The sequence below is a fragment of the Rosa chinensis genome, chromosome 5 (assembly GCF_002994745.2).
Source record: "Rosa chinensis cultivar Old Blush chromosome 5, RchiOBHm-V2, whole genome shotgun sequence".
Taxonomy (NCBI): Eukaryota; Viridiplantae; Streptophyta; class Magnoliopsida; order Rosales; family Rosaceae; genus Rosa; species Rosa chinensis.
The window spans coordinates 22525005-22542620 of NC_037092.1; the positions used below are offsets into that span (position 1 = coordinate 22525005).

General features: G+C 38.7%; 1 protein-coding gene across 1 annotated transcript in view; it reads left to right on the forward strand.

The window, feature by feature from the left end:
* The first annotated feature begins 11491 nt into the window (after positions 1-11491).
* The window catches only part of LOC112166880 (cytochrome P450 CYP72A219), a 36211-nt gene continuing 30086 nt past the window's right edge, over positions 11492-17616 (forward strand). The window contains exon 1 of the mRNA XM_024303802.2: positions 11492-11506. The gene's annotated coding sequence lies outside the window, so the exon portion shown is untranslated. The remainder of the gene's footprint in view (positions 11507-17616) is intronic.

A 17616-nucleotide genomic window follows, 5' to 3' on the forward strand; every position in this document is an offset into this window, starting at 1 on the left:
TTGGTATAGTTTAGAGGTAGAAGAAGAAGGAAAAATGAAAGAAAAGAAACTAACGCGAAAGATCATGAAGCACTATATTGTTATTGACTTGATTAAGGATTATGTAGGCCCGTGAAATTCTGAACGTCACTTTTAGACGGGATAATTTTTCGCGACCTCTATTTGGCTAAAGACTTTTGGGAATAGCTTGAGCTTAGGCCTTAGGCCCAGAAATAGCTTAAGGTTAGAATCTGTTTTGGACACCCAACAAACAAGTATGCCAATGAACCTAGCCTAATAAATTAGTTGACCTTCAACCCGAACATCACCCTTGACCCAATAAGGTTCTTGTAGCTCATGATAACATCCTTGCAAAATCTTGAAATCTACTTGTGCATGCATTTACGATTTTCTTATTTTACTTTATTTCTTAACAATTGGTGGAATTTCTATTCGCCTTACCCAACGCTTACTAATTAACCATCCCTCCGTCGACTTTCAAAAATACTATTTATTTACTCAATATATTTTTCAAACTCTAGCAAAAGTTTGACAAAACTTATCTTGCCATTTTTTATGTCTAAATACATGCAAGTTTGGTAAAACCAAATTCTTTTTTTGAGTAATGCCATGGGGGCGAAATAATATATTCATCACAAGCCAGAATAGGCCATTACATACCATTCCGCTGTCATTTCTAGACAGACAAGAAGCTAGTGGTAGTACCTACAAGTGGTACGTACATATAGTCCTACTCATTGTATATTCAAATACGTAGAAATAGCGGATATCCTCCTTCAGTACTACTCCAGAGACGCTAAAAAACTAGGTTCCTAATATAAGGAAATTTATTGTGATTAGACAAAAGCTAAAAACATAGTGTTGGACCAAGGGCCAAAACCCTAGTCCAAGTTAAAGGCCCAGTAGCTCAAAAAAAGAAGCCCAAACTCAAGGCCTAGCAGGACAGCTGGCCAAGCCCACACTCCAGTCCACCGTACGCGATCCGTGTAGCACCCTCCTCCACTGCAGCTAGCCATGTCACCTTTTCCCGTTGATCTATGCCCCAAACCTCGTTGGCCAGATCTAGTAGACACCACCGCCGCGCAAACACTCCAGCCAACAAGCAGCTGCTAGATCCCACAGACTTCTCGGCATCGCTACGCATAACCATACACGCTCGGACCATCAGACCATCGCCTCCGCTGATCAGCAGAGTCCATGCCTACATTAGTTATCCCTGCACGACACTAGTTATCCCTCCAGGACACATACTAGTAAAACCAAATTCTTATTTAGTCTTGTCAACATTTTAATTTTGTGCTTTTCTTGTACTTATCTATTCTACTTTTATCTCCCCATAATTTTAGTTTTACAACTTGTTTTCTTACCCTATGACTTATCTGATTCAAACACTTTTATTGCCCACAAGTTGAACCTGCTTCTATCTATGCAAGGCCCAAGTCTTTCACTTTCTTATGCCCGTCAAATTGGGTAGAGGGAAAGGAAACCTCGATCATCTATTCTGTTCCATGTTGCCTCCATGCATATGGCAACGTCTCCTAGACAATCATCCCAGGCCTTCAAAAGGAAGTATCCAAGCCAAAGGTTGTCATTCACCCTTCTCTTCTCACCCTTCCTCTCGTTCCTGTGCATATCAGTCTGTTTGCATGCCCCAAAACGCCTAGTTCGGGACCTCTGATCAAGATGTCTTCTTCATCAAAGTTATTCTCTTCGTCTCTTCTATCTAAGATCAAAATTTCAGTCCTATTGGAGTTGTTTTGAGACCTGTACACCAATCGAAGTGGGAGCTGCTCATAAAGGATTCTACCACTACTACAGAAAATGAATCACACGACACCTCTCGTACGACGCCATACTATTTTCTGTGGTGTGAATCATTTCTCATTTTTGAGACGACGGTTGTAAAATTTCCATCTTCTAATATGAATTCAACCAATGGGTGTTTTTCATGCTAAACTTACGAATTGTTTCAGAAGACGTTTATAAATAGAAGCGTGGTGTGAGGTTAAAATGGAAATAGGGTGCCAAGTTTTCCACCATTTGGTAGCACTTAAATTTTCACAACACGTAGTGGTTATACGACGGTCTGTTTAAAACTGTGGTATGAATCCATAGGTTTGCAAGTGGAACATGTCCACCAACATTCTCCCCAAATATTTCCGCCCATTCGCTCCCCCCAAATCCATTTCCCTCCACCCAGATAACAACAGGAGGCAAACTGAAAATTTAAAATTAGGCATTCAGACTACGTAAATATGAAAAACCATTGTCTGAGGGCCTTGTCCATAAAGCAAATGAGGGAGCTGAACGCTGTCCAAATGAGCCCAATATAATTAAAGCAGTGAGAAAAAAAAAACACTTGGAAAAAAAATAACCCTAGAAGAGAGAGGCAACCAACGCATGATGTTCCCCTGGTCAGCAGTTGACAAGGGATTATTTGCTCAACTACCATTCGATTGAAATCGGATGGTTGGCAGATCTCATCTCTTAAAAATCTAGATACCTGTCAACCGACCGATTGAAATCGGACGGTAGTTGAGCAAATAATCCCTGGTCAGCAGCTGACCAGGGGAACATCAGCGCCAACGCATATACCCCATTTGCAAAACTCATTAGCCCGCTGCTGTGTCAACTATCTCTGCAAGAAACCCTTTTTCGACCGAACTTGAAGATCTCTTCCCTTCCCATCCCATCACTTTTAGGGTTCTTCCATTCCCATCTCTTCCCAATTCAATCCCAAAATGAACTCGGGCCTCACGTTACGAGGGTCATGAAGAAGAGTGGGCTGGCGGTGGGGGCGGCTAGGTTACGCGTAGAGGGTGGTGAGAGAGCGAGTTGGGGTATCAAAGAGCGATGGCGGAAGAGGGGGATGAGATTGGGGTTGGTTTAGGGTTAAGGTACAGAGGCGTTGGCGGAGAGAGAGAGACGGAGCTTGGGGATGGGATTGGGAGTGGGATCGAGCTTGAGGAAGGGACATGGAGCGAAGAAGCATTTGAATTTGGGGGTTGGGGACTCAATTATCTCCTTCATCTCTTTCTCAAATTTCGATTTCCCCTAATCAGTTCGATTTCAAAATTCAATCTTTAGGAAATGGTGTTCTTGAATTTTGTCTTGAATTTGTCTTTTGATTGGTTTGTTTGCGTTTTAGGCGGAGGAGGAGAATTTGATGATAAAGGAGCCCAGCCAAATCTCTCAGGCGCAGCCGTATTCTCTCCAGCAAGCTCTACTTTGATGTCCCGAGCTTCAAGGTAAAACCAGTATCTAAATTCGTCTGTGCTTTCAAGTTTACATTTCGGAATATAAGCATTTCGCCAAGTTTACATCTCGGCATTGAGAAGCTGTAAGTGATCGTAATTTAATTTGAATTGAATTTTTTGAATGGAATTGGTATTGACTTCGATACCGATATAGGCATCCGTTCGATTCGGCTAAATGGGATCGGGTATGTAGATTCTTGTCCATGGATGATGTTGTGGACAAGAATTGCATTGTAGAGCCAAAGGAAGCTACAAAGGAAGATCTTGTGGTATATATTCATGTGAATTTTGATTTGTGATTTGTGTGTGGATGCTTATTAATAACTTTAGCTAGATTTACTTACTATTGGTAACTTTGAGCATTTGCATACAGAAGCATACTTGAATATCTAAAGGAAAGTGCAGGTGTGGCTATGATAATTCAGGTAAATGCCTTCAAATAGACTATGGCAATGCATTCTTAGTTGTACTTATAACTTACAGCTTCAGGATAAGGATCAATGGTTTCTGATGATATTTGTTAGTTTCGAATTATGCTATGAAGATCATGACCTATTTGTTTCATTTGCTTTGATTAAGGTACCTCATGTTGCCCTGTTTCCAAATTGCCTTGTGCAACAGAAAGTTCTCAGTCCTCCATTTCACAACCAGGCAATTCGTCATCCATCTTACATTTTTTTTTTAGTGCTTTCTTCTACTAAAAAGGGAAGAAAAGAGAACAAGGATTTACTGTGCTTGTATTATACTGCAGGTGGGGGAACTATCTTGGCTACAAAGCTTGCAAAAGAGCGAGGATGGGCCATCAATGTGGGAGGACTGGGTTTTATAATTGTTGTAGGGGAAAGGAGGTGGATTATGTGCTTATACTCATATTTCTCTTTGCATACATTTTCTGCAAGTGCCGTTAAACATACTCAAGGTACTAACTATTGCACATCAGATGAATAGCTGCATTATAAGTTAAGTTTGGAATTTAGTACAAAAGCTAACTTTCACTCATTATCTGTATAAGTAGGGTAATGATTATTAATCTTGATGCACATCAAGGAAATGGCCATGAAACAGATTTTGCCAATGATAGTATGTTTACCTTTTTGTCCTGAGAACGTTGTTTGACTTGATCACCATCTCTTAATCTCTTACAAGTACTTAAATTCTATTTTTTTTTATAACATGTCAAGTCTATATCCTGGATATGTACAACCCTGGAATATATCCATTTGTAAGTTTTAAACCTCATCATCATGCAATGGGTATTCCCTAAGAAAATGCAGACTTTATTGCTTAATGCAATGGTGTGTGTTGAGATGCAAGTTGTTAATAGCTAAGTAGTTTGATTGCTGCTAGTAAGGACAGGCTTTTTTAGACATTGTGGTAGAGAGAAGGCAAACTTTCCCTACTATCTCCCGTTATTGCCGTTTCACTACATATTTACTTCTTGCTCTTTTTGATTGATCAGCCTCAATCTATAGTGTTTTCTTATTGAAGTTTTCAATTATGCTATTGGCCTCATCATCACGCCTTTTCTTCCTTAATGGTCTCTTCTTTAGGATTATGAAGCAAGGAGATTTATTGATCAGAGGGTTGAAGTAGCGGTGAGCCGGTGAGCCTTCATTATCCCATCATCATATCAGATTGTAGTTGTTTTGTCCATGGCTTTCTGTAACATAATCCCTATTTTTTTTTTTTTTTAATTTAAACAGAGTGGCACTACAACAACCGAGTACTTGAGAAAGATGAAGCTCTTGAGGTATATACTTAGAAGTCATGTACTGCCGTGTTCTATCTGACAATCTTTAGCAATAGTTTTTCTTCTAAACACTGTGTAGTTGCATAACTTATTTGATTAGAAGTACTTCCATGTGGACTCAAGAACCTGATATGAATGTTGGGTTGCTGCTCATAATTTTGCTCTTGAGTTGATGGTCTATAATGCTGGAACTGATATTCTACATGGCAATCCTCTGGGCAGGTTGAAGGTAACATCTTTCTCTTGATCTTTTTCAGTCTTGGAGAATATCACTTGCAGTCAAAACTGTATGATTTATGAATTGCAAATGTGATATATGTTTATGTTTCTTGCTTATGTAGTAATCCATGGAGGAGAAGAGGAAATTGCATATATGATGCCTAGAATTAAGGCTGCCAATTATCTTTTCACAGAAGTGATTTGATATTTTGATAAGAATTATTGAATTTGTATATTAATTTTATTTTTTTTTAATTTGAAATATTGCAGTCACCATTGCAATAAAAGTGTGTTTTCTGGTGATGGGGCCCACAGATTGAAAGTCACCAAAAAAGTGATAGTGACTTTTTGAGTCTTTGTCACGCCTGCAATGGCAACCCTTCCTTAATTGGTGTCTAAGATGGTAGCTATTGCCATTACACACCAATCATGGTTGTCTTTTACTTCAATCCACACCATTCACAATGGTATTTATAGCTCAGTTTTGTTGTAGTGAGTACGTAGTAGTGTAACTAATTCAAATGGTTTCAATACAATCTTGGACTATATGTATGTTGATTGGGGGATATAGGCATAATTGGGACCTGGTAAATACTTGGACTATCTGCAAGATAAATAGCTCATGTATGTTTCTCTCTGTTGTTTTTTTTTTTTCTCTCATTTCTACAGCTTTGATATTAAGATTGTTTAACTATTAATATGTTTCCAGGTGTGGGATGCAACTACCGCTGATCCTAAATTGCTGGTCTTTTTGAAATCGTACAGGAATTTCTTACACACTGAATCTGGTAATTAGATCACCTAGCTTTTCTAATTCTACTCTGGTTTAGATTAATCAGTGGTTCATGAATTATGAGATTCTGAGTGCATAACATGTTCATGAAGTCATCGAAATGTAGTGTATAGAATTAAAAATGTAAAATAATATGGGAATATAGGAATGCTCATTTAACACTTTCTCTAAGCCGTGGTCGTCCTCTACTACTAACTTTCTTCCAGTTTTATTTAACAAAAGAACATAAACCTGCTCACCTGCAGTTCTAGGTATTCTGTGAAACAAATTGAAAAGCCAAGAATTTCTTACTAGTAATAGGGGTTTGGCAAAAGTCACCCTTGATTGATTTATCTTCATATGTATCTGCTAGTGTTGATTGGGGGATATAAGCATAACTAAGGCCATATTTGGGGATATACTTAGAATATTGTACACATTTTATTCATTTTAAAGGTACCAATGTATCTGCTTTGAACTTTCAGAGGCCATCCCATAATGCTTAGTGCTCTGGACTTCATTTATAATTTTAATATAGTAGACTGCTGATTTGAGTAAAGAACTATACCATTACTGGTATGTCATCGAGACTTGATTGATTTTGCAGGGTAAACATGGTATCGAGAAACAACCGTTTCAACTACCTGATTTCATTGCTGCAACTGGTACTGAGAAAATTAGACAGGTAAATTGGTCATGAGGTTTTTTATTTGGATTATTCTTTGAGCACCGCACATAAGTGCTCCTCTTTCGATCAATGAGAACTCTGACTCTTATGTTCGTACTGATACAGAGACGTTCCTCAATAGGATAGTTCCTGAGGTTAGCATGTTTACTGTAATATCTCATACAGCCTTAGCAGCATATGATGTTTCCATCTTTTTATTTTTAGGGGGAATCTGCATTATGCAGACTTGCCTGGCACACATTCAATCATCAATGAGGATAACTGTGGGCTGCTCATCCACCACCTCTCTTTAGTTCGCAACAAACGCTGAAGTTGATGAACTGCGTAATGAACTCGCAAATTATGAGGTGAAGAATCTGCTAAAGTTGGGAAGTGTGCTGGGATGAATCATTGTTGGTCTTTTTGGGTATATGCAAGGTCTAAAGTGCATTAGGCAAGATGTTGGTCCTTTTTGGGTTGGCCTGAATTGCATTTCTTCTATAGATGTGATCATGTACGGATAAGACTATTGTAGCCACATTTGTAGATGTTTTTTTTTTTTTTTTTTTTTTTTGTATGAGAGATCCATAGATGTGATCTTTTCTATTTTTTGGATACAATTAGCATTATCGGATCCATTTATGGGATTATAACAGCTATTTATTATAAGAAAATTATTGTTCATTTGGTCAATTTTTGGTTCAAGCTAAATCTAAATCTTGCCATTACCAGATCAAACAACAGTAGGAAAAAAGGAAAATACGTCGTCTGATGAGGATTATAGGGTTGAATCAAACAAATTTTCAACAATTTACACGACGGTTCTTACCGATATCATTGTTGGATGCACACAAAGACAACAAGTATTAGCAAAAACCATTGTCTCAAATGTCACAATACAACGGTTTGAGTTATATCTGTCTTGTGAAGACACACATACACTGAACTTTTAGGTCATCACACCACATTTTATGCTGGAAGAACTGTCGTGTGTATACAATTCACACGTCTTAAAAATAAAAATTGACTTCTGAACAACAAAGAGACAAGGGTGGAATCCTAAAAACCGTGGTATGAGTAGAAGTCACACCACGACATATTTCTGTTGATAGCTTGTTGATAGCATGTTGGCAGATCTGCCGATCCATCAGACGACAGAGTCAGCTGAAAACCGTCAACCCAATGATCAGTATACGACGGTTGAAAACCGTCGTCTGACAGCATTTCATCAGACGACGCCTTGATAGACCACGGAAATGTAAAACGTGAGACGACAGTTTTAAACCGTCGTGTGAAGCCTTTTGTGTAGTAGTGTGCTCCAGACTTCTAGTTGTATTCCACCTCTTATTCTACCGGAATCCCCCAAATCTTGTTTGAGATTGATTCCAATAATTGGTAAGAGCATTGTGCTATCAAGTTCCTATCTCATTCCTTAATTTTTAGGCTCAACACATTTAAACACCTTTCCTACAGATTGAGAAATTTCTGTTTCACTTTGCATGTTTGGATCAAGTAAACTTCTTGGCTAGCAACTGGGCTTGATCAAATCAAATTCTCTCAGTTCTCTTTCCAGTTGAAGCCCTTAGGAAAACTCACCTTTTTTGTTGGTCATTGGTGAGTATCATGCTTTCCTTAACACTATGTTTAATTTGGTTGTTGTTACGAATTCTTGAAGATTACAAACTTGTCACTGCTATTGTTGGTATCTTGCTACTTTAACTTTGATTTCTCATTCACCCTAATGTCTAGGAATTTTTCTAGATCATGGCCATATCATGACTATTACAATCGTACTTGGTTCAAAGGTTTATTTGTATTTATAGCTTTCCAAACATCATGTTTCAATACATCATATCATTAAGCTACAACACCTGTCCATTTAGTATCAGAAAATGACTCAAGCTTTTGGTCTTTAGAAGCATTAGATATATCTCTTAAGTGCCTTGGGTTCCTTTTGACTGGCCATATTGAGTACCAAAAGAACTTTGAACAAAAGAACAACTTTCTGCAGTTTTTCAGTTTTCAATATATTCTGATCCAGTTTTATTTATTTCAAAACTGTTGCTAAACCGCTGGAAATTTGGATCAGTTTCTTCTAGACAAAGATGGTAGACACAAAAATGAACGTTTTAGAATTTGAATCACTCCAAAAGAATTTTTCCAGAATTAGTTTTGGAATTTTGAAATATGTATACAGAAACTTATATTTCTAGAAAGATCTGCACATTGTCTTACTTTAGCCTTTAAGTCCTTTACTCTTTGAATGGCTTAACTTGAAATTCAATAACCATTTCAATCCTACTGAGTTGGTTGTTAAACCATCCTTTTCAAAAAATTTCTCAAGAATTTACCTCTAGTATTGTGAACAATTTTCCTTGACCCTTGAACTTTTTAAGCTTTGTTTTCAGCTTTTAGCAACTTGTCTTTTAAAAGTGGCCTTACCACTTTTTGTTTACAACAAACTTCTTCTTGAAACCCAAATAGTCTGGTTCATTAGCTAGTGGATTAGATTAGAGGAGGGGTTTCCTTAGGAGAGTATTAAAATGAATTGCCAGCCTTATTTATCGTTGTTTGTGTCGCTTATTTGATCTAGGCTCGGCATCTTGGTTGGATCTTGTGAGGTTGGTGGCTACTACAAGGTTGCATTGATGCCAAGTACTACAAGAGAAAGCTCGGATTCCAGGTAGAGGATACCTATAACTTTATCTATGCTTTTCTTGCATATACCTTGTTTTATATGAGGCCTCTTGCATGTTTTAAAAATTATCTGTTTTTACACTTGAAATGGTTTGTGTGGTTGGAATGTTGTGTTGGCAATTGATGGGGATGTATGGAGACGGTTTGACCCTCCTTGGGGTTGGAAATCCCAAACCACCGGTGGTGGGCGGCGTGCACGGCCCGCGGCTGACATATGTTGTGTAAGGCACCGGTACATCCTGGTAATGTATGATGGGCACCTACAGTGAGTCATGCGTCTATGCTATCCTTGTTATTGATTTTCCCCTTTGTCTCTAGCCTTGTGATAATGATTGAATTCTGGAAAGTGATTGGCTAGATTGACGGTTATAATGGAAGTTGTGGAAAGAGATCAATTGCTGTGGATTTTTATTTACGTGGTGACAATCACGTGGGATTGCAAACCAGTTTTATCTACTACATTTTTATCAAAAATATAACTTCTGTTTTCAAACTTAGATATGGGAGCGGGCATGGGCAATGACTGGATATAGGAGCCTAACCCATACTTCAGTTTGTTTTGCAGGCTGTTGCTGTTGCTGTTGAAGCTTGGGTAAGGAGGATTATTTTTTGAGGCCACAAATTTTTTTTTCTAAAGTTTATTTCTCTCTTTATTTGAGATGTTGATCTCCTTAAAATTTTGTTAAAACATGTAAGGTTGATGATGCGTGTGATTGCTTACCACCAAAGTGGAACATTAGGGTTAGAACCTCCTATTGAATTTAGGTCATAGTGGGCTAGACTTAGAAGACTCACATTAAATTCTATTCAATGAACCTAATGTAAACTTGGGCTAAGAATTAAAAATGACATAGGTTCTAAATTCACACCTTCCTTTTCTCTTCCTTGCCTCGCTCATAACCTTGTGGTTACGAGCCAAGCCCACTAAGAATTTTGGGCTTATAGATTTCTTGTGTTTCAACCTAAAGGCCTTGTCTCTCTAAGGGATTTGAAGCACAAAGCACTTACTCCCTAAGTGTCACGGGTGTAGGGTTCCTTGGGGAGGTGGCACTGTGGTAGTTCGGTCTTCAGGTTGCCACAGATTAAAATACCAGCTTTTACATATCTATCGAAATTTTGAAAAAAAAAAGTTATCATAAATATCGGGCATTTTATCGAATATATTCTGGAAAAGAAATTTTGTCAATTTATTGAATTTACATATACATAATATGAATGTAAACTTCATCTATATCCAAAAAGAAAATCTAGGTGATTGAAAATTCACTCGGTGGTCAACAAAAGTACAATAATTAGACCAAGACATATGACCTATATAGTACGAATTGTAGTAATGAACATGATAATCATAGATTTCTTTATAGCTGCTAACTGTTTCTCTCATAAAGGGAATAATAATGATGAATCCAACTAGATGACTGATTATGTATTTCTCCATATTAATTATATTCATAAGCATCATAGCCAGATTGATTGTTGCCTTCACGAGATTTATTTGAGATCTCACTGCACTCTGTGCCCTAAACTAAAAGATCAAAACGTAAGGTAACTAAAGCAACATCAGTTGAGATACTTTGATCATCAGTTGCACCTCTAGTCCTCCTCCCATAAACAATCTTCTCTTGAGCACCATGACTAGCTGTTCTAGCTCTATGGTCTTTATCTTGGGTGACATGATCAAAATTTCTTTCACAGGTAAATTGATTCAATCCTCCATCTATAGAAGATTGTCTATAGTCATACCTAAATTCACTTTGAGAGGATTATTCCTCATCCATATTCGCCTGAGGGGATTAACTACTGTACAATCCAGATCTGTCTATCTTGCTCACGTAGCTTTGCTAGCTAAATAGTTAAATATGGAAGTAACAGTGACTAGTTGGGTAGTACTAAGCCTTGTTTTTGTTAGCATAGTAGTAAGATGGGCATGGAGTGTATTGGATTGGTTATGGCTGAAGCCGAAGTAGAAAGATGTTTGAGGGAGCAAGGCCTTAAAGGCAATTCGTACAGGCTCTTTTATGGAGACATGAAGGAAAACTTTGTCATGCCCTCACAAGCAAAATCCAAACCCATGAACCTCTTGAGCTCCCATGACATAGCATCATGATTAATCCCTTTTGTCAATCAAACCGTGAAAACTTACGGTATGACAAATACTTTTTTTTGATAAAGTTTGAAGCAGATTTGTGTATGTATATGTGTTTCGATCTGTATAATCTGTTTGAAAGTAACTTTTGCATTTCTAAAGGTATTTTATGAGGATTCAGTTTATCTTTATGTAATCAGGCCACATGGGAACTTGATCGAACTTGTAAAAATTATTATGAGAGTAGTTAGAAACTCAAGTTTTTGACTTGAATGGTTGGATCTTTCTGAACGAAAAAGAAAAATAGTGCAACCTTATTTATAGTGATGTGAGTTACATAAGTTATATTTTTATTTATAGGTAAGAACTCTTTTGTGAGCCCCGGAAAAATGTATCGAGCTTAATGGAGATCGTACGCAAAATTATTCAACGATCTCGATAAATGTCAAGATGCTCGAGGAATTTTAAGAAATTTTCAAAAAATGAGAACCTCAATTTGAGGGTTTGGTTGATAAAGTACACGACGAGTTCGTGGAAATTTTCGTTGTATTTTTCGGACACCCGAAGTGTTTATAATGAATTTCCGAAGTTTGGAAATTATGGAAATTCATTTAAATAAAAAGGATTTCCGCGATGCAATCGTAGCCGTTGATCTCACCACCGTTTCATCCCAGCCATCCACCGCCTCCACCTCTTGATCCTAGCCATCCATTATTTATTAGACAACTTTATAGGCCTGTGAACAGTGACATTAAACCAGAAAGAGAGAGAGAGAGAGAGAGAGAGAGAGATAGAGCTTGGTGCTCTGACCCGAGACGCAGCACGGCTCGAGACGCAGCACGGCCCGAGAGAGAAACCTGACCGGAGGGACGACGTCCGGCCACCCCACGACAGCGCACAGCTACCTTTCCCTTCGCCTCTGTGTCGCCTACCTCCCTGCATCCTCAGATTGTCCATGCATCGACGATGAACGGAGAAACAACGATTGGAAGCTCGGAGACTCCTCCGGCGATTCCAGCCACCATATGGGCTGTAGTTGGTATGAAACTTCATCTCCTCGTCATGGTCTACATGCCTGTGTAATTAGTTTTTTCAATTCGATCAAGTTTTGACAAATTGGTTTCTGGGTTGTTTCGGGTTCGACGTCATGGTTGCCGTCGGCGACTTCTCCGACACTTCTGGGCTCGGTTTCCGTCTTGACTGCGTCTATTGAAGTGAAACTGGGAAGCTTGCTGGGTCAATTGCATCAGAAGCATTAGTTCATCATCAGTTGAGTTTCGGCAGTGAGTTGATTTGGTTGGAATTGATTTTCCAAGGTATAATCCTGATCTTGAATCAAAGTTTGGTACTTGGTGATAATCAGATGTTAATCCCTGAAAGTGAAGATTTGGGTTGGATGTGCGGTATGGTTTGCATGTTCAGAATAAGTGTTTGTGAAATTGGGAAACCTCTTATTTTGTGTTGATGAATCTGCTACTGGTATTGAAATTTTGGATTGGGGTTGATTGCTTTGTTGTATGCTTACTGTGAGATGGTTGACTGGTGATGTAGGGGTTAATTGAATTGTGCTGTTAGGTCGGAATTTTGGCTTTTGTTAATTAAGAAGTAAAAGTACAGAAGTTATGAATTGATTGTGGAATAATAAAAAAAATGGTCAAGTTATGAAGCTTGGGTGTCCTTAGTATTTTGGGCACACCTTAATTGAGAATGGAATAAGCTTGGTTGGGTGTCCATAGTAATTCCGATTACTATGTGACGAAATTGTTAAGGATACTCGAAAAATTGTTAAGCATTTTGTAAAAAATGATAGTGAGTAGAGAAAAGAAATGTGTATATATCGGGTGGCCTTGATAAAATTTGGGTGCACCTAATATATATGGTCGATATCGTGATTTAAGTAAAAGGTTCGGTAATTTGGGTTAATTATCGAATCTATTACAATTGGTCAAACGTTGGTCAAACAATGGTCAAAACGGTCAATCCTGGTCAAACCAGGAAAGGTTGGTCAAACCTTGGTTAACTCCTGGTCCAACCAGGAACAGTTGGTTTAGACGATTTATTAATCGTCGATATTTCATATAATTGTTTAATATGATATTAACAGTCGAAATGTCGGAATCTAGGACTCCAGTTACCCGAGGAACGGAAGGTTCGCGACTCTCGGAATACGTGAGAGAAAGCATCGGAACCAGGTAGGGAATTCAGGACTCTCCTCGGTTTGTGATTTTCTTTTATATTTTATTAATGTGATGCATGATAAGTGGTATGGGTTGGTTATGTAAAATGCAATGCATACTAACCAATCTGTGAGAAAATGTGTGATGGCTTGAGAACGAAGGGTGGCTCTGACTTCCTTGGGTTCGATCCCCTTAACCTCCGGAGGGTTAGTTACGCCGGTCGTCCGGGTATTCCGATAGTAATAACGGGCCCGGTACGTGTGTGTAGCTAGGTAGTGGACGCTCTCGCTACGCTTACCTGGTGATAACTTAATTTGAGGTAAGGTCGTGTAGTGGGTCTATGGGACCGGCCATCAGGTAATACTTGGTTTTGGTGCCGTATTTATTTAAGCATCATGCATCGGTTTTCAAGTTGAAAAACATTAAAGTTTGTCGTTCCTTTAAAATGTTTGATTTAAGCATGTTTTCATACTGGGATCCCAAATATATATTTAGTGGTTTCAAACCTAGTCGTGGTAGAGTTCCTGTAAGAGCAGCAATGACGAAAGCTCACCCCTACAACAGTGTGGATGCAGGTACTGTGCACTGGTGACGGGACAATAGTGGAAGGAGCTGGGTGTGCAGAACAAGTTCGGTAAATTTTGTTGTTTAGACCTTGTTCTGAATTATATTTCTCGAACTTCATATTCCGAGACTTGTTGATAGTTAGTCGTGTGTAAATTTTGGTTGAGTTCTCGTTTCTTTTGAAGTTCATACCTTGTGTGTGAGAATTCATTTCAAGTTCTCGACGAATGAAATAAATTTTAGCAACTCAAGGATTTTTCACCTCAAAAATATATGTAGCTTCCGCTGTGTTTATACAAAAAGTTTTCAAACAAAATGCCTAGCGATTCTCTAGAATGTAAATCGAGCGTTCGGTTTATGTTTTAGAGGCTCGCGGCAATGTGACGTGCTTAAGCTGGTGAGGTGCAGCTTGGGGCGTTACAGAAAGTGGTATCAGAGCAATGCTTCTGAGTTTTCGATTTCAACAATTTAAAAACCTCTGATACTCGAAAAAGTTTCTGTCGGCTCGTGAAAATTTCCAAGTTCTGGTAAAAATTTGACTTGAGAAATGGTTGTTCAAGAACGTGTTGCGGAAGTCGGAACCTTTGACTTGAAAAGTTGTTAGAATTTCTACCTAACGTTTGAAAAGGTTGACTTCGGTTCTTAAGACCGAGTTTCAAAAACGTTCGACGAAGTTGTTGGAAAAAGGATTTTGAAAACGGTTCACTGGCGGGTTTTAAAGGTGTTTCCCAAAAGAGATTTCGAGAAAGGGGCCAAAAGCGAAAGTGCTTTGAAAAGCGATTTGGTAAAAAGGTTTGACTTCCCGTTACTGTTCAAAAGTGTTGGTTTTCGGTGTTTACTATTTACGTGCTTAAACCCGTACTGACTTTGAAATTTGTTTTGTCGGAAAGACGCTTTTGACTGAATAAGGGAAGTTTTAGCTTAACGTGGGAGATTTTAGGAATTTCTTTACCATGAAATTCCGGTTCACTCCTTCGTAGTGAGAACTGATTGTTGCTAGTGTGTGTTCATATGATTACAACTCTTCACGCGGTTTAGGGCCCGACTGGCCACCGGATCCCCCTAATGTATATCGCGGTTGAAAGTTGTTAATTACTGAATACAACTTGCGATAAATAAATGACTCTATAGTTATTCTCTGAAACTTCGACGTGTTGTCAGTCGGAACTATTGTTTGTTTTCTTTTTGGATTCCTTAATCCGAAAATCGTTATCCCTTCTTCGAAAGGTTGACTTATGTTCCGACTTGTCTTTAAAATTGAAATTGTGGTTGCGTGATTTGTCTCATCATCTTTTCAAGTCCAACTGTTGTATGCTCATACGCTGTGTTGAATTGGTTTATGGATTCACTTCCAAATTGTGCATAGTCACGTGAATCCTATTCATGGAAATATTGTTGGTAAGACTCGATGTTGCATCTGTCTTGTAATCTTTATCGAGTCCAGTTACTGTTCATCTTTTTATTTGTTCTTTGAATCTGAATGAGTATTGCCACCCAAAGCTCCTTCACAGTGCACAGACCGCCAGAAAGATTACGTGGGCCTAGTATGAGGTAAAAGTAAAAAGGGAAAGGTACGTGAACGACAAACTTTGGGTCCCTATAAGCATAGTGGATGTTTGGACAACTGTCTTGTGAATTTCTTTTAGTTGTCTGAGTGATGTTGATTGTTGCTTTCATGTTAGACTTGACTTGAAATGTCATTTGACAACTCTGGAGGAATTCGAATCATTATTTCGGGAAGATCCTGTCGAGTGCAACTCGTTGACGTTTCTTATGCCTCAGGTGTATGAGTCAAGGAAAGTGGATCTTCAACTACTTAATCTACTAAACAGCATAATGAAATTCCTCGCTTAGACCTGTCGACTTTGAAATTAAGTAAGAGGGATTTAATTGTGCTTTAGTACTCGCCATTTGACTTTGCTTGTGAAATTTTAGGATTGTAAAATATGAAAGCAGGGGTTCGGCTAGTGGTACCATATAAGGCGTTGCTTAGGGATAGTCGGGGAAGCTACGCGATTAGAAAATTTATAGGTTGACTAAGGTCACCCTATGTAGTGTGTAGACCTCCTCGGAAATGCTTTAGCAAGTTAATGCATATTCAGCATGGAAAGAAGGAAAAGAGAAACTCCATGTCACTTATGGCTATAGTTGACTCGAGTTTTTGGACGTCGAGATTCGCGTACGTACGAGGAAATAAGGCTACTTTCGTGGACCAAACCGCTCGACTCTAGGTGAAAGGTCATCAAGTCAAACGTATTTCAAGGAAGGGCAGGCGACTATCTGGGATTCTGGCCATTTACAACAACACGTGTTACCGGTAAGGATCCTAGAAGGACTGCGAGTATTTCTTCCTTGTAAATAGTTACGTTGACTTTTATTTTCTTCCTTTGGTTGATTTTGTTTATCAATTCTCTGACGTTCTGGTTGTGGTTGTAATCATGCTAGTTCAACATTTAGACTTCTCCATTTGAGTTGTGTCCAAGGTTTAGAAAATCTTGTGTTTGAAAAGGTTTTTCGGGTTCAAAAGTATTTCAAGTTATTTTTAGAATTGTTTGCAATTCCAATAAATTTCACCCAAAGGTGATAAATTTTAACCCTCCGAATCAGTCTCAAAGCTGAGATTTTTAACCTCAGGCTCTGCTGATTTCCCCGTTATTGCAACTTTGGAATCAATTTCTAATGACTTCTAGAGCTCTGAAATTTTGAAATTTTAACACAACAATGTTTGGCATCTTTGCCAATGATCTGGAAAATTTCACTTCTTTTCGACTGGACATGAAGTCGTGGCAATATTTCCAAATTTGCTTTACGAGAAAGGAAAACTTGGAAACTCTGTTGCAAGTTGTTTTGGTAAAAATTTTCACTTCCTTTCTCTTCCCTTCTTGGAAGTTTACAGTTGTGGTATTGGAAATCATTTGGAATTTCCTAGAACTCAAATTCCTTTTTCTTAGGAAATTTGCAAAACGAAGTTTTGAGCATTGTTTTTGGTTGCTTATCCATATAAGTCAAGTTCAACGTAAACTGTAGTAAGGGAGGATATTCTCTACAGTACTAGACGATTGGCAACCGAAAGGCAAGAAGGAGACGTGCAAAGAACGAAGGGTAGAAAGCTTGCGTCGTCACCATCAGGAACGCAACTTGCGACTTCAGCGACATGACTTGACATGGTCTGAATGACGGGTGATCTGGAAAAGTGTTATGACGTCAAGCACAAGTTTGGTGGGCAGCGGGCTGGTCGCCATGGCTTCCTGCCTGGGGAGGCCGCCGAATTAATTAGGCAGTGGTCGGCGACGACTCCTCGGAAGAGCCAGATTTAGTTGCTAGGTGTGGGAGACGTAGGGTTTAGGCAGTAGGCCTTTAGGTCTCTGTATTTATGGCAGCAGTGATGTAGTCTAGTGAATTGGGCCTAAATGCCCAATTCCCCTAT